Source organism: Nerophis lumbriciformis, linkage group LG37 (assembly GCF_033978685.3).
Source record: "Nerophis lumbriciformis linkage group LG37, RoL_Nlum_v2.1, whole genome shotgun sequence".
Classification (NCBI taxonomy): Eukaryota; Metazoa; Chordata; class Actinopteri; order Syngnathiformes; family Syngnathidae; genus Nerophis; species Nerophis lumbriciformis.
Genome location: NC_084584.2, coordinates 11,792,501 through 11,815,000, shown reverse-complemented (window position 1 = coordinate 11,815,000; position 22,500 = coordinate 11,792,501). Strand labels below are relative to the sequence as shown.

The 22,500-nt window shown below is 40.6% G+C and overlaps 1 protein-coding gene across 1 annotated transcript in view; it reads left to right on the top strand.

Moving 5' to 3' along the window:
- The window catches only part of sdc3 (syndecan 3), an 80,587-nt gene that overhangs the window by 31,831 nt on the left and 26,256 nt on the right, over positions 1 to 22,500 (top strand). The window lies entirely within an intron of this gene.

Genomic DNA, 22,500 nt, shown 5'->3' with positions numbered 1-22,500 from the left:
TGAATAAAATAAGAATGAGTGACTAAATGAATGAGTGAATTAAAGTGAGTGGCTGAATCGATGAAGAATGAATGAGTGAGTACAAGAATAAGTGACTGAATCAATGAAGAATGAATGGGTTGGATACAAGAATAAATGGATCGGTGAAGAATAAAATAAGTGAATGAATGAATGGATTGATGAAGAATGAATGAATGGCTCAATGAAAAATTAATGAGTATATACAATTATGAATGAATCCATGAAGACTGAATGAGTGAATACAAGAATGAGTGAGTAAATTAATGAATGTATCGATGAAAATGAGTGAGTGAATAGATGGATCGATGAAGACTCAATGAGTGAATAAAATAAGTGTGTGCATCGATGAAAAATGAAGGACCAAATAAAATGAGTGAATGAATGAATGGATCCTAAACAATGAATGAGTGAATAAAATAATGAGTGAGTAATTGAATGAGTGAATAAAAGTGAGTGAATGAATCAAAGAATGAATGAGTGAATACAAGAATAAGTGACTGAATCAATGAAGAATGAATGGGTAGATACAAGAATGAATGGATGTATAAAATAAGTGAATGAATGAATGGGTTGATGAAGAATGAATGAATGGCTCAATGAAAAATGAATGAGTAAATACAATTATGAATGAATCCATGAAGACTGAATGAGTGAATACAAGAATGAGTGAGTAAATGAATGAATGTATCGATGAAAATTAATGCATCAATTAATCGGTGAAGAATGAATGGCCGAATAAAAGAATGAATGGCTCAATGAAAAATGAATGAGTAAATACAATTACGAATTAATCCATGAAGAATGAATGAGTGAATACAAGAATGAGTGTGTGAATGAATCAATGTATCGAAGAAAATGAACGAGTGAATGAATTGATGAAGAATGGATGAGTGAATACAAGAATGAATGAAATAATTACTCTACGAAGAATGAATGAGTGACTAAAGAATAAGTGAATGGCTTATGAAGAATGGATGAGTAAATACAAGAATAAGTGACTGGATCAATGAAGAATGAAGGAATAGATACAAGAATGAATGAATGGATCGATGAAGAATGAATGAGTGAATAAATGAATAAATGGATTGATGAAGACTCTGAGTGAATAAAATAAGTGAATGGATGAATGGATCGATGAAGAATGAATAACCGAATAAAAGAATGAGTGAATAAAGGGCTCAATTAAACATGAATGAGTAAATAAAATAATGAATGAATCCATGAAGAATGGATGAGTGAATACAAGAATGAGTGAGTAAATGAATGAATGTATTGATGAAAATGAATGAGTGAAAGAAATGAGTGAATTAATCGAAGAATGAATGAGTGATTAAAAGAATGAATGAAAGAATACATTTACGAAACATTAGTGAGTGACTAAAGAATGAGTGAATGGTCGATGAAGAATGAATGAGTAAATCCAAGAATAAGTGACTGGATCAATGAATAATGAATGAGTAGATAAGAGAATGAATGAATGGATCGACGAAGACTCAATGAGTGAGTAAAATAAGTGAATGGATGAAGAATGAATGACCGAATAAAAGTGAGTGAATTAATGAATGGCTCAGTGAAAGATGAATGAGTAAATAAAATGAATGAATCCATGAAGAATGAATGAGTGAATGCAAGAATGAGTGAGTAAATGAATGAATGTATTGATGAAAATTAAAGCGTGAATAAATGGCTGAAGAACGAATGAGTGAATACAAGAATGAATGTGTGACTAAAGAATGAGTGAATGGTCTATGAATGATGAATTAGTAAATACAAGAATAAGTGACTGGATCAATGAAGAATGAATGAGTAGATACGAGAATGAATGAATGAATGGATCGATGAAGACTCAGTGAGTAAAATAAGGGAATTGATGAAGAATGAATGACCGAATAAAAGTGAGTGAATTAATGAATGGCTCAATGAAAGATGAATGAGTAAATAAAATGAACAAATCCACGAAGAATGACTGAGTGAATGCAAGAATGAGTGAGTAAATGAATGAATGTATTGATGAAAATGAAAGCGTGAATAAATGGCTGAAGAATGAATGAGTGAATACAAGAATGTGTGACTCAAGAATGAGTGAATGGTCTACGAATGATGAATGAGTAAATACAAGAATAAGTGACTGGATCAATGAAGAATGAATGAGTAGAAACAAGAATGAGTGAATGAGTGAATAACAATAATGAGAGAATTATTGCTAAAAAATGAATGTGTTTATGAGTGAATGAATGAACGAATAAAATGAGTGAATGAAAGGATAGATTAATCGGTCAAAAATAAATGGAGTGAATGGCTGAATTAGTGGTTTAATCAATTAATAGATTGATGAAGCATGAGTGAGTGAATAAAAGAATGAGTAATTGAATGAATGCATGGACCGACGACGAATGAATGAGTGAATACGGTATCAAGCGACAGAGTGAATAAATGGATTGCTGAAGAATGAATGAGTGGGGAAAAAAACAATTTGTGAATGAGTGCACCTGAGGAGTGTAACATGATCAGAGAGACGTCCCAGTGGGGACAGGGTGTGCCGGCGGTGATGTCATCATATCATATTCCTAAGGACACACCTGTGTCTCACCTCCTTTTTCTGTGTCTCACCTCCTCTTTCTGTGTCTCACCTCCTCTTTCTGTGTCTCACCTCCTCTTTCTGTGTCTCACCTCCTCTTTCTGTGTCTCACCTCCTCTTTGTCCATCAAACAATGTCAACCTTTCCCACTCACAGACGGAAACATAAACATTTCATGTCACAAAACGTTCACAGGGATGACGCTATGTGCTCTGAAAGTACTCTCAACCAATTGCAGTATTTTTGAAGTAAATAATGTACTTTATTTGGCGGAAAAACATGAAATATTGTGACGGCTTCGTTTGAGTGTTGCATCTTTTCCCACCCGCAGACACAAAGGCAGTGGATGACTGACAAGAGGGTTCACTCTGTCTCAGAAAGTCGTGGCAACATTTTAGATGAAGTGTCAGTAAACGGGATAAGCAAGGCACGTTTTTGGGGTGGTGCGGTTGGGAGAGTGGTCGTGCCAGCAACCTGAGGGTTCCTGGTTTGATCCCCAGCTTCCAACAACATCGTCCTTGAGCGAGACACTTCACCCTTGCTCCTGATTGGGCCGTGGTTAGGGCCTCGCATGGCAGCTCCCGCCATCAGTGTGTGAATGTGTGTGTGAATGGGTGAATGTGGAAATAGCGTCAAAGCGCTTTGAGTACCTTGAAGGTAGAAAAGCGCGATACGAGTATAACCCATTTACCATGAGTGACTAAAGAATGAGAGAATGGTCGATGAAGAATGAATGAGTAAATACAAGAATAAGTGACAGCATCAATGAAGAATGAATGAGTAGATACAAGAATGAATGAGTGAATAAATGAAATAAAGAATTTGGGGCTGATCCGGATCACTGTCAGTCGATAAATGCTTTAAAATGTAATATCGGGAATTATCGGTATCGGTTTCAAAATTATCGGTATCGGTTTCAAAAAGTAACATTTATGACTTTTCAAAACGCCGCTGTGTACACGGACGTAGGGAGAAGTACAGAGCGCCAATAAACCTTAAAGGCACTGCCTTTGCGTGCCAGCCCAATCACATAATATCTACCGCTTTTCACACACACAAGTGAATGCAAGGCATACTTGGTCTTAGACTTAGACTTAGAAAATCTTTATTGTCCCCGAGGGGCAATTTGGTTTGCAGCAGTAGTCATTAAAAAACAAGGTTCAACAGTAAAACAAGGTACAACAGTAAAAACAAGGTACAACAGTAAAAAACAAGGTGCAACAGTAAAAAACAAGGTGCAACAGTAAAAACGAGGTACAACAGTAAAAAACAAGGTGCAACAGTAAAAACGAAGTACAACAGTAAAAACAAGGTACAACAGTAAAAGAAGGTACAACAGTAAAAACAAGGTACAACAGTAAAAAACAAGGTACAACAGTAAAAAACAAGGTTCAACAGTAAAACGAGGTACAACAGTAAAAAAAACAAGGTGCAACAGTAAAAACGAGGTACAACAGTAAAAAACAAGGTGCAACAGTAAAAATGAAGTACAACAGTAAAAACAAGGTACAACAGTAAAAGAAGGTACAACAGCCATACATGTCACACTGAGGGTGGTTGTATAAACAACTTGAACACTGTTACAAATATGCGCCACACTGTGAACCCACACCAAACAAGAATGACAAACACATTTCGGGAGAACATCCGCACCGTAACACAACATAAACACAACAGAACAAATACCCAGAAACCCCTTGCTGTCAGGCTTGTCCCTGACAGTTTGGTTAAGTTAGTTTTTCCTCTGTGTTTTATTTCCTGTCAGCACTCTTATTTTGGTTCAGTTTCCTGTTTGTCTCTCTGAGTGCTGTCCCCTCAGCTGTGGCTGATTGGCACCTAGCCACACCTGGTGTCAATCAGCCAGCTGCTAATTACACCTGCCCTGCCCTCCAGTCACTGCTGGACTATTGTCATTTCTACCTCACACCGTCGTGTCGTGTCGCTATCGTTACAGCTACTCCCTGTCGTGCTACTACTTGTCCGTCGGCGTTGTTGGAATGTTTGTTGTTGGAGGACTAGCCGTACCTAATGAAGTGTCCAGCTGGTGGTGCTGTTATTACACTCCATGTCCACTTTCCCACACGCCTGTCGTCTTCACCCCGCTTCCTCCTGAAATACGGCGGCGGAGGGGAGCAAAATGTGGGCGCCCCCCCCCTTACCCACACCCCGCCTCTCCTCGGCTTCTTGGTGCGGGGGGGAGCCGGTGGCGTCTTGCTGTGGCTAGTTAGCTATGCGGCGTAGGCTGTTTATAGCTCCGCAAAATGCAGAGCTGCTCCAAGTGCACCCCCCTTCCCCCCCACCCCCACACACACATGCCACAACCAAAACCTGTGATTTTAGGCATTGCAACACACACACACCCACGCACACACACACACACACACACACACAAGCAGAGTGTAATTAGATGCAGTGACGCACTGCTCTCTGGCGCTCCATTGACACCACAATATCAGCTCATAAATCCAACATGCTGGGACACAGCAAGCAGCAGAAACACCACTTTGTTGTGTGTGTGTGTGTGTGTGTGTGTGTGTGTGTGTGTGTGTGTGTGTGTGTGTGTGTGTGTGTGTGTGTGTGTGTGTGTGTGTGTGTGTGTTCTGGCAATGCTTACTTAATGGGGACATTGCTCTGTTTACACAGCCACCTTTAGTCATGTCTGTAGTATTTAAGTCCATTGTTTTCAGTTAGTCTGCCTGGCAACATCACCCGTTGTCATCACTCTGCTTCATGCCATGTTCACAGTCCCATGCCAAGTAAGTTTTTGTTTCATGTTTATAGTTGTTTGCCTTTGTGCAAGTCTTTTGTTTTCATTAGCCAAGTTTTGTACCTCCGCCATTTGTGCGCGCCTTTCGTTTGTTCTTTTTTTGATAGTGTTAAATAAAATCATGTACTCACATTCCCGTCTTGCCCGCGCCAACTTTCCGTTGCCTTCCGGGAAAACAAACCCCAAGGACCAAGTCCTGACAGAAATGACCAAATTTCAATGGTCAAATCAACGTCACAACCCGACATTGATTAAACGTTGTCAAAAAGCACGTTGTTTCAACGTTGTACTTGTGTTGTGGAATATTGGTTGGGGAATGACCAAATTTCAAAGGTCAAATCAAGGTCACAACTTGACATTGAATGAATGTCGTCAAAAAGCACGTTGTTTCAAGGTTGTATTTGTGTTGTAGAATATTGGTTGGAAAATGACCAAATTTCAAAGGTCAAATCAATGTCACAACCCAACATTGATTAAACGTTGTTGTGGAATACTGGTTGGAAAATGACCAAATTTCAAAGGTCAAATCAACGTCACAACCTGACATTGAATACACGTAGTCAAAAAGGATGTTGTTTCAACGTTGTATTTGTGTTGTAGAACATTGCTTGGAAAATGACCAAATTTCAATGGTAAAATCAATGTCAGAACACAACATTGATTAAACGTTGTCAAAGAGCACGTTGTTGTGGAATATTGGTTGGAAAATGACCAAATTTCAAAGGTCAAATCAACGTCACAACCTGACATTGAATAAACGTCGTCAAAAAGCACATTGTTTCAAGGTCAAATAAACGTCACAACCCGACATTGATTAAACGTTGTCAAAAAGTATGTTTTTTCAACGTTGTATTTGTGTCGTAGAATATTGGTTGTGAAATGACCAAATTTCAATGGTCAAATCAACGTCAGAACCCAACATTGATTAAACGTTGTATTAAAGCAAGTTGTTTCAATGTTGAATTTGTGTTGTAGAATATTAGTTGGGAAATGACCAAAATTCAAAGGTCAAATCAACGTCAGAACCCAACATTGATTAAGCGTTGTCAAAAAGCATGTTGTTTCAACATTGTATTTGTGTTGTAGAATATTGGTTGGGAAATGACCAAAATTCAAAGGTCAAATCAAGGTCACAACCCGACATTGATTAAACGTTGTTAAAAAGCATGTTGTTTCAACATTAAGTTTGTGTTGTAGAATAATGGTTGGGAAATGACCAAAATTCAATGGTCAAATCAACATCAGAACCCAACATTGAATAAACGTTGTCAAAAAGCATGTTGTTTCAAGGTCAAATCAACGTCACAACCCGACATTGATTAATCGTGTCAAAAAGCACGTTGTTTCAACGTTGTATTTGTGTTGTAGAATAATGGTTAGAAAATAACCAAATTTCAATGGTCAAATCAATGACAGAGCCCAACATCGATTAAACGTTGTCAAAAAGCATGTTGTTTCAACATTAGGTTTGGGGTGTAGAATAATGGTTGGGAAATGACCAAATTTCAATGGTCAAATCAACGTCAAAACCCAACATTGAATAAACATTGTCAAAAAGCATGTTGTTTCAAGGTCAAATCAACGTCTCAACCTGACATTGATTAAACGTTGTCAAAAAGCATGTTGTTTCAACGTATTTGTTGTAGAATATTGGTTGTGAAATGACCAAATTTCAATGGTCAAATCAACATCCGAACCCGACATTGATTAAACGTTGTATTAAAGCACGTTGTTTCAACGTTGTATTTGTGTTGTAGAATATTGGTTGGGAAATGACCAAATTTCAATGATATCTCTTCAATTGTTTTACATTGTAACGTTGTACACACTGTGTGTGTAACACACAGTTCCTTAGTTTGTGCCTCATTCTTGTGAGAATCCTGCGTGCGACTGAAGCATTAAGGAGTGGGACTACCCAGGACGAACAACCAGCAGGTGGCATCAGTGAGCAGATAATACTCTATCATCTCTTTCTCTTTACTAACCAGCTGGGGGGGGGGGGGCGGCACTAGCTATGAGTGGGGCACGAGGCAAGAACTAAGCCAGACCCGCACCTTTAAATACAGTCTGCATCCAACCCTGAAAATAGACAAACGAGCGACTGTCAGCCGCCGTATGGCCTGGATTTAGATATGTGCTAAGTGTGTGTGTAGGGAGTAGGGGGGGGGGGTGCGTTTGAATAAAAAAAGAAAGGGGGGGGGGGGTGTCGACTGCTGGACCCGCCTCGAGGGGCCTGCATGTAGGGAGGGGAGTGTGTGTTTATTTGAGTTGGTGTGTTTTTAAAGTCATGCTGAGTCGAGATAAGCGAGACGAAAGGAAAGTGGGGCGAGGATTGGGACTAGGGGGGCACATCTGTGTTGAAATGGGGCGGGCACTGCTGATGTTGTTTTTTCAGGTTGTTTTAATGACGTTACGCAACACCTTTTGGTGTTAAAGACCTGTTTTGTGTGTGTTCTTGTATTTGTACCCTTCTTGAGACATGAAGAAGGACATGTGTGACATAAATCATGGTCCCAATAACATTGCATCTAATAGAGAATGTCTCATTTGCACCCCTGCTGGTGACATCTATCAAAATGAGGGTGCTCCCAAAAAGAGAGGGATTTTTCAAATTGACTGTGTGTCGCTTTTAAAGGTGCTCCCCCTCTGGTCAACATATGAAATAACAAGTGTATGTAAAAAATTTAAGTGCTCCCCCTCTGGTCAACATATGAAATAACAAGTGTATGTACAAAATTTAAGTGCTCCCCCTCTGGTCAACATATGAAATAACAACTGTGTGTAAGGAATTGAAATGTGCCCACTTTGGCCAAAATTTATAAAAATAAAAAAATAAATAAAAAAAAATAAAAATAAAAAATATATATATATATATATATATATATATATATATATATGTATATAGAGACATACTGTAATAACTTGAAGTACATTTAAAAACATTTTTATATATATATATATATATATATATATATATATATATATTTTTTTTTTTTTTTATTATTTAAAAAAAAATACAATTTAAAAAAAATACATACATGTGTGTATATATTATATATATATGTATATATATATATCCATCCATCCATCCATCTTCTTCCGCTTATCCGAGGTCGGGTCGCGGGGGCAGCAGCCTAAGCAGGGAAGCCCAGACTTCCCTCTCCCCAGCCACTTCGTCCAGCTCCTCCCGGGGGATCCCGAGGCGTTCCCAGGCCAGCCGGGAGACATAGTCTTCCCAACGTGTCCTGGGTCTTCCTCGTGGCCTCCTACCGGTCGGACATGCCCTAAACACCTCCTTAGGGAGGCGCTCAGATGGCATCCTGACCAGATGCCCGAACCACCTCATCTGGCTCCTCTCGATGCGGAGGAGCAGCGGCTTTACTTTGAGCTCCCCCCGGATGACAGAGCTTCTCACCCTATCTCTAAGGGAGAGCCCCGCCACCCGGCGGAGGAAACTCATTTCGGCCGCTTGTACCCGTGATCTTGTCCTTTCGGTCATAACCCAAAGCTCATGACCATAGGTGAGGATGGGAACGTAGATCGACCGGTAAATTGAGAGCTTTGCCTTCCGGCTCAGCTCCTTCTTCACCACAACGGATCGATACAGCGTCCGCATTACTGAAGACGCCGCACCAATCCGCCTGTCGATCTCACGATCCACTCTTCCCTCACTCGTGAACAAGACTCCGAGGTACTTGAACTCCTCCACTTGGGGCAAGATCTCCTCCCCAACCCGGAGATGGCACTCCACCCTTTTCCGGGCGAGAACCATGGACTCGGACTTGGAGGTGCTGATTCTCATCCCAGTCGCTTCACACTCGGCTGCGAACCGATCCAGTGAGAGCTGAAGATCCTGGCCAGATGAAGCCATCAGGACCAAATCATCTGCAAAAAGCAGAGACCTAATCCTGCAGCCACCAAACCGGATCCCCTCAACGCCTTGACTGCGCCTAGAAATTCTGTCCATAAAAGTTATGAACACAATCGGTGACAAAGGGCAGCCTTGGCGGAGTCCAACCCTCACCGGAAACGTGTCCGACTTACTGCCGGCAATGCGAACCAAGCTCTGACACTGATCATACAGGGAGCGGACCGCCACAATCAGACAGTCCGAAACCCCATACTCTCTGAGCACTCCCCACAGGACTTCCCGAGGGACACGGTCGAATGCCTTCTCCAAGTCCACAAAGCACATGTAGACTGGTTGGGCAAACTCCCATGCACCCTCAAGGACCCTGCCGAGAGTATAGAGCTGGTCCACAGTTCCACGACCAGGACGAAAACCACACTGTTCCTCCTGAATCCGAGGTTCGACTATCCGGCGTAGCCTCCTCTCCAGTACACCTGAATAGACCTTACCGGGAAGGCTGAGGAGTGTGATCCCACGATAGTTAGAACACACCCTCCGGTTCCCCTTTTTAAAGAGAGGAACCACCACCCCGGTCTGCCAATCCAGAGGTACTGCCCCCGATGTCCACGCGATGCTGCAGAGTCTTGTCAACCAAGACAGCCCTACAGCATCCAGAGCCTTAAGGAACTCCGGGCGGATCTCATCCACCCCCGGGGCCTTGCCACCGAGGAGCTTTTTAACTACCTCAGCAACCTCAGCCCCAGAAATAGGAGAGCCCACCACAGATTCCTCAGGCACTGCTTCCTCATAGGAAGACGTGTTGGTGGGATTGAGGAGGTCTTCGAAGTATTCCCTCCACCGATCCACAACTTCCGCAGTCGAGGTCAGCAGAACACCATCCGCACCATACACGGTGTTGGTAGTGCACTGCTTCCCCTTCCTGAGGCGGTGGATGGTGGTCCAGAATCGCTTCGAAGCCGTCCGGAAGTCGTTTTCCATGGCTTCCCCGAACTCCTCCCATGTCCGAGTTTTTGCCTCCGCGACCGCTGAAGCCGCACACCGCTTGGCCTGTCGGTACCTGTCCGCTGCCTCAGGAGTCCCATGAGCCAAAAGAACCCGATAGGACTCCTTCTTCAGCTTGACGGCATCCCTCACCGCCGGTGTCCACCAACGGGTTCTAGGATTACCGCCACGACAGGCACCAACTACCTTGCGGCCACAGCTCCAATCAGCCGCCTCGACAATAGAGGTGCGGAACATGGTCCACTCGGACTCAATGTCCAGCACCTCCCTCGTGACATGTTCAAAGTTCTTCCGGAGGTGGGAATTGAAACTCTCTCTGACAGGAGACTCTGCCAGACGTTCCCAGCAAACCCTCACAATGCGTTTGGGCCTGCCAGGTCTGTCCGGCATCCTCCCCCACCATCGCAGCCAACTCACCACCAGGTGGTGATCGGTAGAAAGCTCCGCCCCTCTCTTCACCCGAGTGTCCAAAACATGAGGCCGCAAATCCGATGACACAACTACAAAGTCGATCATAGAACTGCGGCCTAGGGTGTCCTGGTGCCAAGTGCACATATGGACACCCTTATGCTTGAACATGGTGTTCGTTATGGACAATCCGTGACGGGCACAAAAGTCCAATAACAAAACACCACTTGGGTTCAGATCCGGGCGGCCATTCTTCCCAATCACGCCTCTCCAGGTTTCACTGTCGTTGCCAATATGAGCGTTGAAGTCCCCCAGTAGAACGAGGGAATCACCCGGGGGAGCACTCTCAAGTACTCCCTCGAGTGAATCCAAAAAGGGTGGGTACTCTGAGCTGCTGTTTGGCGCGTAAGCGCAAACAACAGTCAGGACCCGTCCCCCCACCCGAAGGCGGAGGGAAGCTACCCTCTCGTCCACCGGGTTGAACTCCAACATGCAGGCTCTGAGCCGGGGGGCAACAAGAATTGCCACCCCAGCCCGTCGCCTCTCACTGCTGGCAACGCCAGAGTGGAAGAGAGTCCAGCCCCTCTCGAGAGAACTGGTTCCAGAGCCCTTGCTGTGCGTCGAGGTGAGTCCGACTATATCCAACCGGAACTTCTCTACCTCGCGCACTAGCTCAGGCTCCTTCCCCCCCAGCGAGGTGACGTTCCACGTCCCAAGAGCTAGCTTCTGTAGCCGAGGATCGGACCGCCAAGTGCCCTGCCTTCGGCTACCGCCCAGCTCACATTGCACCCGACCTCTATCTATATATATATATATATATATATATATATATTTATATTTCAATTTGATTTAAAAAAATATATTATTATATATATTATATATATGTATGTATATATATACATATATATGTATGTATGTGTATATATATATATATATATATATATATATATATAAAATTTACTTCAAGTTATTACAGTATGTCTCTATATACATATTTATTTATTTTTCTTAAAATAAATTTTGGCCAAAGTGGGCATATTTCAATGTCATAACTTAAAGTAAATAAATAAATAAAAAATAATAGAAAAAAATAAAATGATATATATATATATATATATATATATATATATATTTTTTTTTTTTGTTTTAATTTACTTCAGGTTATTACAGTATGTCTCTCTCTCCATATATATGTATGTATGTATGTATGTAAGTATGTATATATATTTATGTATGTATATAGAGACTGTAATAACTTGAAGTCATTTTATTAGTTATTACAGTATGTCTCTATATACATACATATATATATATATATATATATATATATATATATATATATATGTATATATATATATATATATATGTTGTATATATATATATATATGTGTGTGTATAGAGAGACATACTGTAATAACTTGAAGTAAATAATGAAGATTAAAAAGCAATTACAAACCAAAAAAATTATAATTAACTAAAAGCTTACCTTTTTTATATTTGCTTAGTATGTATATATTATTCATGTTGTAAATACAAATATTTATATATCTAGAAAGGGTGGTCCTAAAGAGGTAGACATTTCTTCCGGAGGTCTCAATAAGGTAGCAAATACAAGAATCTGTGTGTGTGTGTGTGTGTGTGTGTGTGTGTGTGTGTGTGTGTGTGTGGTGCACAAACCTCCCATCCGGCCCCCCCAAAAAGATGGAATTCTTTGCGAAAGGCAAAGGTTGCCAATGGCAACGGCCTTCATTGTGAGACTCTGGACAGCACACACACACACACACACACACACACACACACACACATACTGCGTTTCTCATAAACTCACTGCACACACACACACACACACACACACACGCACACACACACTTTGAGGGAGGCACTCTAAGGGAAGCGCACCTCTTCCCACCAACTCACAAGGTGCACACTCTCCGTGGGGGGTGGGGGTGGGGGGTGGGAGGGGTGCGTTCAGGTTTCCAGATTCCATTATGACTTTATTGGCTTTTAAAGGCATCGTGTTTCCTGCGTCTGGAGCCAGAGGGGGCGGAGCTTCGGTTTGGCTTAGCATCACAAACGCACCAGCGCGGCTCCGCCCCCTCCCATCAGCACCAGCGCCCCCCTCCCTCCCTCCCCTTCAGGGTGGATTTAGATCAGCGTGCAGATAAAGTGGTCACAGAAGCGTGGGGCAGTTTTCCAGCACCTGCAGCAGTCCTTACTTGTCACTTGGCAGCCAAGGGCGGCGTTACAGTGATTAGCGGGTATCGAACAGGCGGGGGTAATAGGCTGAAGTGGCAGCGCTGCAAAAAGTGCAGTATCGTACATCATGGATAATTGTGTCCTGTGTCATATTATAATGTTGTGTCCTTTGATATTTATACTGTATACACTTGTAATGATTGTAACCTGTGATATTAGTTGGTCATTGATTGTATCGCACATGATATCACACACAAGTAAACACACTGTAGGACTGCATGTATCGCACATGTTAACACACACACTAGTAAACACGCTGCAAGACTGCTTGTATTGGAACATGATATCACTCACAAGTAAACACGCTGCAGGGCTGCTTGTATCGCACATGATATCACACACAATTAAACACGCTGCAAGACTGCTTGTATTGGAACATGATATCACTCACAAGTAAACACGCTGCAGGGCCGCTTGTATCGCACATAATAACACACACACACACACACATGTAAACACACTACAGGGCCGCTTGTATTGAACATGATATCACACCCAAGTAAAAACGCTGCAGGGCCGCTTGTATCGCACATGATAACACACACAAGTAAACACGCTGCAAGACTGCTTGTATTGAACATGATATCACACACATGTAAACACGCTGGAGGGCTGCTTGTATCGCCCATGATATCACACACAAGTAAACACTCTGCAGGGCTGCTTGTGTCGCACATGATATCACACACAAGTAAACACATTGTAGGGCTGCTTGCATCACACATGATATAACGCACAAGTAAACACGCTGCAGGGCCGCTTGTATCGCACATGATATCACACACAAGTAAACACTCTGCAGGACTGCTTGTGTCGCACATGATATCACACACAAGTAAACACTCTTCAGGACTGCTTGTGTCGCACATGATATCACACACAAGTAAACACATTGTAGGGCTGCTTGTATTGCACATAACACACACAAGTAAACACGCTGCAGGACTGCTTGCATCGCACATGATATCACACAGAAGTAAACACTCTGCAGGGCTGCTTGTGTCGCACATGATATCACACACATGTAAACACATTGTAGGGCTGCTTGCATCACACATGATATAACGCACAAGTAAACACGCTGCAGGGCCGCTTGTATCGCACATGATATCACACACAAGTAAACACTCTGCAGGACTGCTTGTGTCGCACATGATATCACACACAAGTAAACACTGCAGGACTGTTTGTGTCGCACATGATATCACACACAAGTAAACACATTGTAGGGCTGCTTGTATTGCACATAATAACACACATGTAAACATGCTGAAGGACTGCTTGTGTCGCACATGATATCACACACAAGTAAACATGCCGCAGGGCTGCTTGTATCGCACATGATATCACACACAAGTAAACACATTGTAGGGCTGCTTATATTGCATATAACACACACATGTAAACATGCTGAAGGACTGCTTGTGTCGCACATGATATCACACACACGTAAACATGCTGAAGGACTGCTTGTATCGCACATGATATCACTCACAAGTAAACACGCTGCAGGACTGCTTGTATCGCACATGATAACACACACATGTAAACACACTGCAGGACTGCTAGTGTCGCACATGATATCACACACAAGTAAACACGCTGTGCACATTTTGACACATTTTAGTTTAGGGAATCTGTGCACATTTTGAGATATATTCCCCCCCCACCCCTCCTCAAAAAAATTAGGGTGTGATTGGGTCAGACTTGAGAGGCTGTGCTTCCATGATGATGTCATCTATTATACATCAGCCTGCAAGTGCCTGCTAAATACTTCAGCAAGTGCTGTTTGCTGCACCACCGTGTCTCGCTTTAAACACGGCCGACGTGTGGGTCGGAGGTCGCGGGAAAAGCGCCCGATGAACGAGGACGGGGTCAAGGGAGCCAGGCAACCCCCGACGGGGAGGTCAGCGACCTTGAACCGCCGCAGAATCATCTCTCGCGCTTGTACGGTGGATGGAGTCTTTGGCTCCGCCCACCAGGAACAAATACCAATATATTGACATTGAAAAGGGTGAAACTAAAAAGACAAACAATACAGTCAATATATAAAATACGCATTCATATATATGCTGTAATTAGGGATGATGTTTGATAAGAAATGATCGAGTTCGAGCTCATTATCAAATCCTCTTATCGAACCAATTCCTTATCGATTCTCTTATCGAGTCCAGATAGGTTGTTGTATATGGAAACAAACACAATATTTGGTTTAACAAAAGCTCACTTTTATTTTATAAGAATAAAAAAAAATACAAATAAAAATAAATATTGACTGTTGTTACCCAAAGTATATTAAGTGGGATTTTTCAGATATATATACAGTAACACAAAAACAACCTGTCTCTGTGATCACTATAGGTGTATAAATAATAATATAGTGTTAAATAAAATCAGTCCCTTGGGCACAAAACTGAAAATAATACAGCTCTCCAAAAAGTGCACTTCTGCTGCTATTGGAACATACTAACTACACACACTATGACACTAAGAACACCACAGTCATCAATCAACAATTCTTCCACCCTTACATGAGAGCGAAGCCTGGCAATAATTGCATATCGCCGTTTCCTCGTCGTATTTTTTTGTAAAATGAAGCCATGCCTTGAGGCGTTTTTTCCGGTCCATTATTGTTGCTGCTTGTGTGACATCACAGGAAATGATGACTAATGACTGAGCTACGTCATTTCCTGTGATGTCCCAAAGGGCATTTCCTGTGAGACGGGATTCGAATAAAGAACCAACTCTTTTTCTTTACTATAGTGGCCTCGATAGCGGGAACCGGTTCTCAAAAAGGGATTCGAGTCCATGGAATCGGTTCTTTTCTTATCGAACAACCGGGAGAACCGATTTCGAACATCATCCCTAGCTGTAATGCTACCTTACAAGGCGTGAGAAGGTAAACAAATTGTACTATGACGCTACCTTAGATGACATCGCAAATTATCAATAATGAGCATGACAAAAGATCTCATTATATATCACAAATTTAGCGAGCAATATTTTAGACAAAAACCATGTTTCAGCCGAAAACAAAATATATATATATACATCAGTGGCTGGTGAGGCACTGACTTCATCACAGTCAGATTTACAAACATATGAACCCTAAAGAGTATCTTATTCACCATTTGATTGGCAGCAGTTAACGGGTTATGTTTAAAAGCTCATACCAGCATTCTTCCCTGCTTGGCACTCAGTATCAAGGGTTGGAATTGGGGGTTAAATCACCAAAAATGATTCCCGGGCGCGGCGCCGCTGCTGCCCACTGCTCCCCTCACCTCCCAGGGGGTAATCAAGGGGATGGGTCAAATGCAGAGGACAAATTTCACCACACCTAGTGTGTGTGTGACAAGCATTGGTACTTTAACTTAACTTTAACTTTACACATACAAACTGTAGCACACAAAAAAGCACATTTAATAAAAAAAACGTTATTATGGTCTTACCTTTACTTATAAGTGGGGGCTGGGAGGGGGCGTGGTTAAGAGGGGAGGAGTATATTGACAGCTAGAATTCACCAAGTCAAGTATTTCATACATATATATATATATATATATATATATATATATATATATATATATATAAGGGATGTCCGATAATGGCTTTTTGCCGATATTCCGATATTGTCCAACTCTTTAATTACCGATACTGATATCAACCGATATATACAGTCGTGGAATTAACACATTATTATGCCTAATTTGGACAACCAGGTATGGTGAAGATAAGGTACTTTAAAAAAATTTTTATAAAATAAAATAAGATAAATAAATTAAAAACATTTTCTTGAACAAAAAAGAAAGTAAAACAATATAAAAACAGTTACATAGAAACTAGTAATTAATGAAAATTAGTAAAATGAACTGTTAAAGGTTAGTACTATTAGTGGAGCAGCAGCACGCACAATCATGTGTGCTTACGGACTGTATCCCTTGCAGACTGTATAGATATATCAGTGTTTCCCACAGGACAGGCATCTATTTGTGGTGGTGTGGTCGGGGGGTGGCGGCGGCAGCGGCGATGACCAAGAAGAACACGGAGTTGGAATATAGTTACAACATTTTATGTACATATTTATATACAGATTTGAACAATCAGTGATTCACTGAAATATATTTATTAATTGTGGTTCTTACAAAAAATATATCTTATAAAATATAAAAGCTAAAATGTCTCTTAAAGCTCTGCCCCTTTAATTAGTGAATACTAAATAATTTAACTTTAGCCTACTACTACAACCATATTATTTACCAGCAACATGAAGTGAAACAGAGGCAGAGGTGTCCTGCCACAGTCAGTCAACCTTCTCCTCCTCCTCCTGCTGCTGCTGAACAGGTCGCACTCCAAGTCGAGCCCTTTTCGGCCGTTGAAAATATTTTTCTATACTCATCTGTGTGAAGGAGTGAACATCCAACATTAGAATTTATTACTAATGAGCAGAAGCGCTCTATGTACAGTGCTGTCTAACCTTAAGCGGCAGCAGCTCAACACATGCAGGGTTCAACGTTAAGTTTTTTTTCTACTTGCCCGACTTCTCAAATCTACTTGCACCAATATTTTTACTTGTCCTGCCTAGGTTTTTTTCTGGCTGTGTAGTGCTCATGGCTTATATCTTACTAAAATCCTTCCTGTTGACTACAACAGCACTACACAGTAGTTATTATTATTATTATTATCTATAATTACATTTAAATGGCATTGCATACATGTACAATTAAATGCTATTTCACATTATTTGACCAGTAGCAGTTACACCCATCTGAACAGGTCAGCCACCTGTTTAAAGCCCGATCACAGTTGAAATCTTGAAATGAAGGGCCTTTAATGGCCAAAACATTAACCTGGACAACATTTTAACAGCTGGTTGGCTCAGATTTTATTATTTTCATTGCATTCACATGCTGCAGTGGACAGTGGACAATTTAGCTTCAGTCCATGTGTGTTCATACCTGCCAACTTTTGAAATCAGAAAAACCTAGTAGCCAGGGTCCAGGGGCCGCAGGCCCCGGTAGGTCCAGGACAAAGTCCTGGTGGGGGGTTCTTCGCCCCCCGACGCAAAATGATTATTAGCATTCAGACAGGTTAAAATTGTTGCTAAAACCATCACCTTTCTATCAGTCACAGTGACTTTTCGAAACAAAAATATTACAGCAAAAATCATATGGGTTGATTGACATGTTTATTCTGTAAGCTAACTTCAATAGTTTGAAATTATTTTGACAGTTAATGCCAGTTATCCTGTCAACCTTTCACAAGACTTCAATTTGTTAATTGAAAGTATAAACAGTATAAACACTTTTTACAGTAAACAAATGGTAAAACAGTACTAAACAATTCCATTAAAAAAAAATTGGTGTCATTATTAACTTTCTGTCCAAGCTTGTATAATCTACTGCCTTGTTCAATTGTAAAAAATATTCTGTGCCTAAAATTCACATTTCTATAACAATTATCATACTGTAAACATGGTAAGCTAACTTCATTACAATTAATAGTCCTGTCAATAGCATGGAATTACAATTCAAATGTAGTTTTTTTTGTAAGCCTTTCAAAAGAATTCAAAATATGAAAAATTAATGAAAATTAATTTAAGCCATCAGACACTTGAAAAGTGGCACATCACATCTCTAATGTAATCATTTTAACTTTTCAACAGAAATAGCACTGCAAAAATATTAAGGACATACTTCTGTATTTTGGTAGTTATGCTGTCAACATTTAACAAGATTTCTTCAACTTGGACTTGAAAGCATAAATAGTATAAACACTTTTAACAGTATAACAGTACTAAACAATTCCAATAGATAACATTGGTGTCATTACCTTTTTGTGGCTAAAATCCAAATGTATTCTATCAGATTGATCATACTGCAAAAATGATATGGTAACTTTATGATAAGTTTACTTCATTAAAATGTAATTCAATAGCATCATAAATAAAACTTCGGCATTTATCACATCCAAAGAATCTGTTTGGGCGACAAAAAACGTTGAAAGTTTTCCACTTGTATCGCTAGCAACGGCATTAGACTTGTGTTTTTTGTCCCAACGTGGTCTTTTACATCGCTAATTCCTCCGTGTCCGATCGAAAAATCTTGTCTGCACAAGGTGCAATTCGCGTAGTTTTCACCCTTTTTGGAACGGATAATTATTCCCGGATAGGCTTTTGGATATTCTTCACGGAATGACTACAGTTTTCTTTTCGGTTTAAGACTCGTTTGCGATTTTTCTCCGGCTGATTCCATGATCGTTCGCTCGTTTGGAAACAATGGCAACTGCATGGTGCCTCGTGCTTGGCAGCGGTGCTATAAATAGCCTCGCGCATGGCATTCGGAATGGCTCGATAGGAAGTTACGGGAAGCAGTGTCGATTGTCATTGTTGTTACGCGATTTTTTTAATGAATGAAAAACCGTATTTTTTATCACTGCAACCGTAACCCGGAATAGGTTGATGAAAACCGTACTAATTACGAGAAAACCGGAGTAGTTGGCAGGTATGTGTGTTTATTGACAACAGCTAGGGTTATAACCTGGACACGTTAGCTCGTCGGTATGAAAACAGGTGACTGTTACTACGTGCGTCTGCCCTGGCCCCCGAGTCAAACAGTGGCGGTGTTAATGAAGCAGCGTCAGGCTGCTCACCAGGGGCGCCGCTAGGGCTTTTGGGCCCCATGAAAAGAATCTTTACAGGGCCCCCAACACAGCGGCAACATTTTTTGATGCTGTTTTACATACAATTATGCATTTTAATGGTATTTTTGACTATCATTACCATATTTTTGAAAGAAGAACAGCATCACAGTTGACATGTACAGTAGGGGAAGAACTGAGCACTCTGAATACAATGGAATTCATTTTGAGTCATTTATTTGCTGCACCACTGATTCTTAAATTGGAAATAAACTCTTATTGAATAAGAACAGCTTGATAGATGTTTGACTGGATTGATTATTTAACTAATATAGCAGTAAAATGTAAAAATCCAGAGTTTTCTTGAGCTAACATGGTGAGAAAAGTGAGCTAGCTTATTACCACAGACAGGGACAAAGTTAATATGCATAACTTTCCACCACAACTAACAAACTCACCTTTTTTTGGAAATATTGGGTGACATATTGTCGACCCTTCAACTCCTTCTCCTCTCTTATTTTTTTTTTCCTTTCTTTTTTGGCTTCCTGATTTTTGAGGCATACTGCTGTCTCCTCCGCTTTTCCCGCTGTCTGTGACAAATCGCTGGTGCGCTACCTGCAGCTGATCCAGTCGGACTGAACCATTTTACGTAAATAGAGGGGGGGAGGGAGGGTCCTGCAGGGGTTGATGCTTCCAAAACAAATAAAGGTATTGTTACCAGGACATGGGAAATAAAACATGTATGATTATATGTTAGTTAATAACTTTGTGTCATTATTTTTTCTGTATTATAATTTTATCATCATTAGGGGCCTCTCTGGGCCCCCCTCCATCATGGGCCCCTAGAATCCGTCTCCTTTACCCCCCCTTTTCGGCGCCCCTGCTGCTCACCGTCAGTGACACGCTCGGTGAAATCGCGGATTAACGTTAAATATATGACGAGCCGCGAGCGATGCAGCTATAACCTATCTACCTATAACCTATATTACCCTCGTATTTTGATCCGGTCGGTCCGTTCTTCTTTTACTTCGTTGTCGTCGTCTTCTTCGTCTTCTTCTTCTTCTGGCCCACCAGGTGAATTAAGTGCATAGTACATACAATGCATAGTAGGCTACCGCCACCTACTGCACCGGAGTTGTAACTACAAGCAACATTCACAGACAGTCCCATTGCTTTGATGAGCGGTCGAGCGAGTCAAAAGCCGAAAAATCCATTTGTGGCGGACGTAATTCTTTCGTGGCGGGCCGCCACAAATAAATGAATGTGTGGGAAACACTGTATATATTGATATATAATGTAGGAACCACAATATTAATAACAGAAAAAAACAACCCTTTTGTGTGAATGAGTGTGAATGGGGGAGGGAGGTTTTTGGGGTTGGTGCACTAATTGTAAATGTATCTTGTGTTTTTTATGTTGATTTAATAAAAAATAAAAAAAATACACATTTATTTATACATATATATATATATATATATATATATATATATATATATATATATATATATACATTTTTTTTTTTTTTTTTAATTTTTTTTTCTTACGCGGCCCGGTACCAATCGATCCACGGACCAGTGGTTGGGAACCACTGATGTAGAGCACCAATGTCATTTTATGTGGCCTGTGACAGTACTGACATTTAATGACTGATATTTTACTGGCGTGCTTTTATTTTGAAGGCGTGACTTTACGGGCTACATCACAGGTGTTAAAGTCAAGGCCCGGGGGCCAGATCTGGGCCGACATCATTTTATGTGGCCCGTGAAAGACTGGAAATAATTTTTGGGTTGGTGCACTAATTGTAAGTGTATCTTGTGTTTTTTATGTTGATTTAATTAAAAAATTAAAAAAACGATACCGATAATAAAAAATCCGATACCGATAATTTCCGATATTACATTTTAAAGCATTTATTGGCTGATAATATTGGCAGGCCGATATTATCGGACATCTCTCATATATATATATATATATATATATATATATATATATATATATATATATATATATATATATATATATATATCCTGAAAATATGCAAACAAAACTGTGTTTAGATAATTGATACTTTAAACTTGCATAAATAAATCTTAAGGAATATAACATAACGTGGCTTCTGAGAGCTTCAAAATGTAATGAGTAAAATGCTAAAGTTGTTGATAAACAAGCAATTATTTTAATAATCAAATATGGTAATTTTAAATGAATTATTATGATCATTTAAAATTAATTATTTCAAATATGTTTATTTTAATGTATAATTCTGTGGCTGGATGTAATAAGGAGTCAGAAAAAATACAAATAAAAATACAATTAATTTTTATGTTTTTAGCAAAATATAGTAAACATTTATTTAGTTGTTTTTAAAAAAATTAATAAATATATTTATTTTTTAGGTAAGATAAACATAATAATACAATTTATCTCTAGTCTGGATTATTTAGTTCTTTTCACCCTGTTGTCCGAAAAAAGGCTGTCCTCACTCAGGTCCGCATTGAGCTGGAGGGGGCGTGGCCTCCAGCTCCGGCTGAAAATCGGAAGATTTTCGGGAGAATATTTGTGCCGGAAGGTTTTCGGGAGAGGCGCTGAATTTCGGGAGTCTCCCGGAAAATTCGGGAGTGTTGGGAAGTATGCTTATGCAACTCCCAGTTAATAAAGTTGGATTCAAAGTGCACACTTCTCAAAGATGTAGTAACTGCCCTGACCACATGATGGCGACAAATACACATGTAGTAATGTTCACTGGATAACAAGCAATAAGCACAACACACTTCAACAACAAGACTTTACAACTTTTAGTTGGAACAGAACAAATAGGGCCGCTCGTATCGCACATGATATCGCTGACCTTCGGGGTGTGGTCATTTCTACCGATTCTGGTCAGGGGGCGGAGTTTGTTGAAGCACCACCCCTAAATGTGGAAGCCAAGATGGCCGACTTGTTTGTGGGCAAATGTGGCTTCTT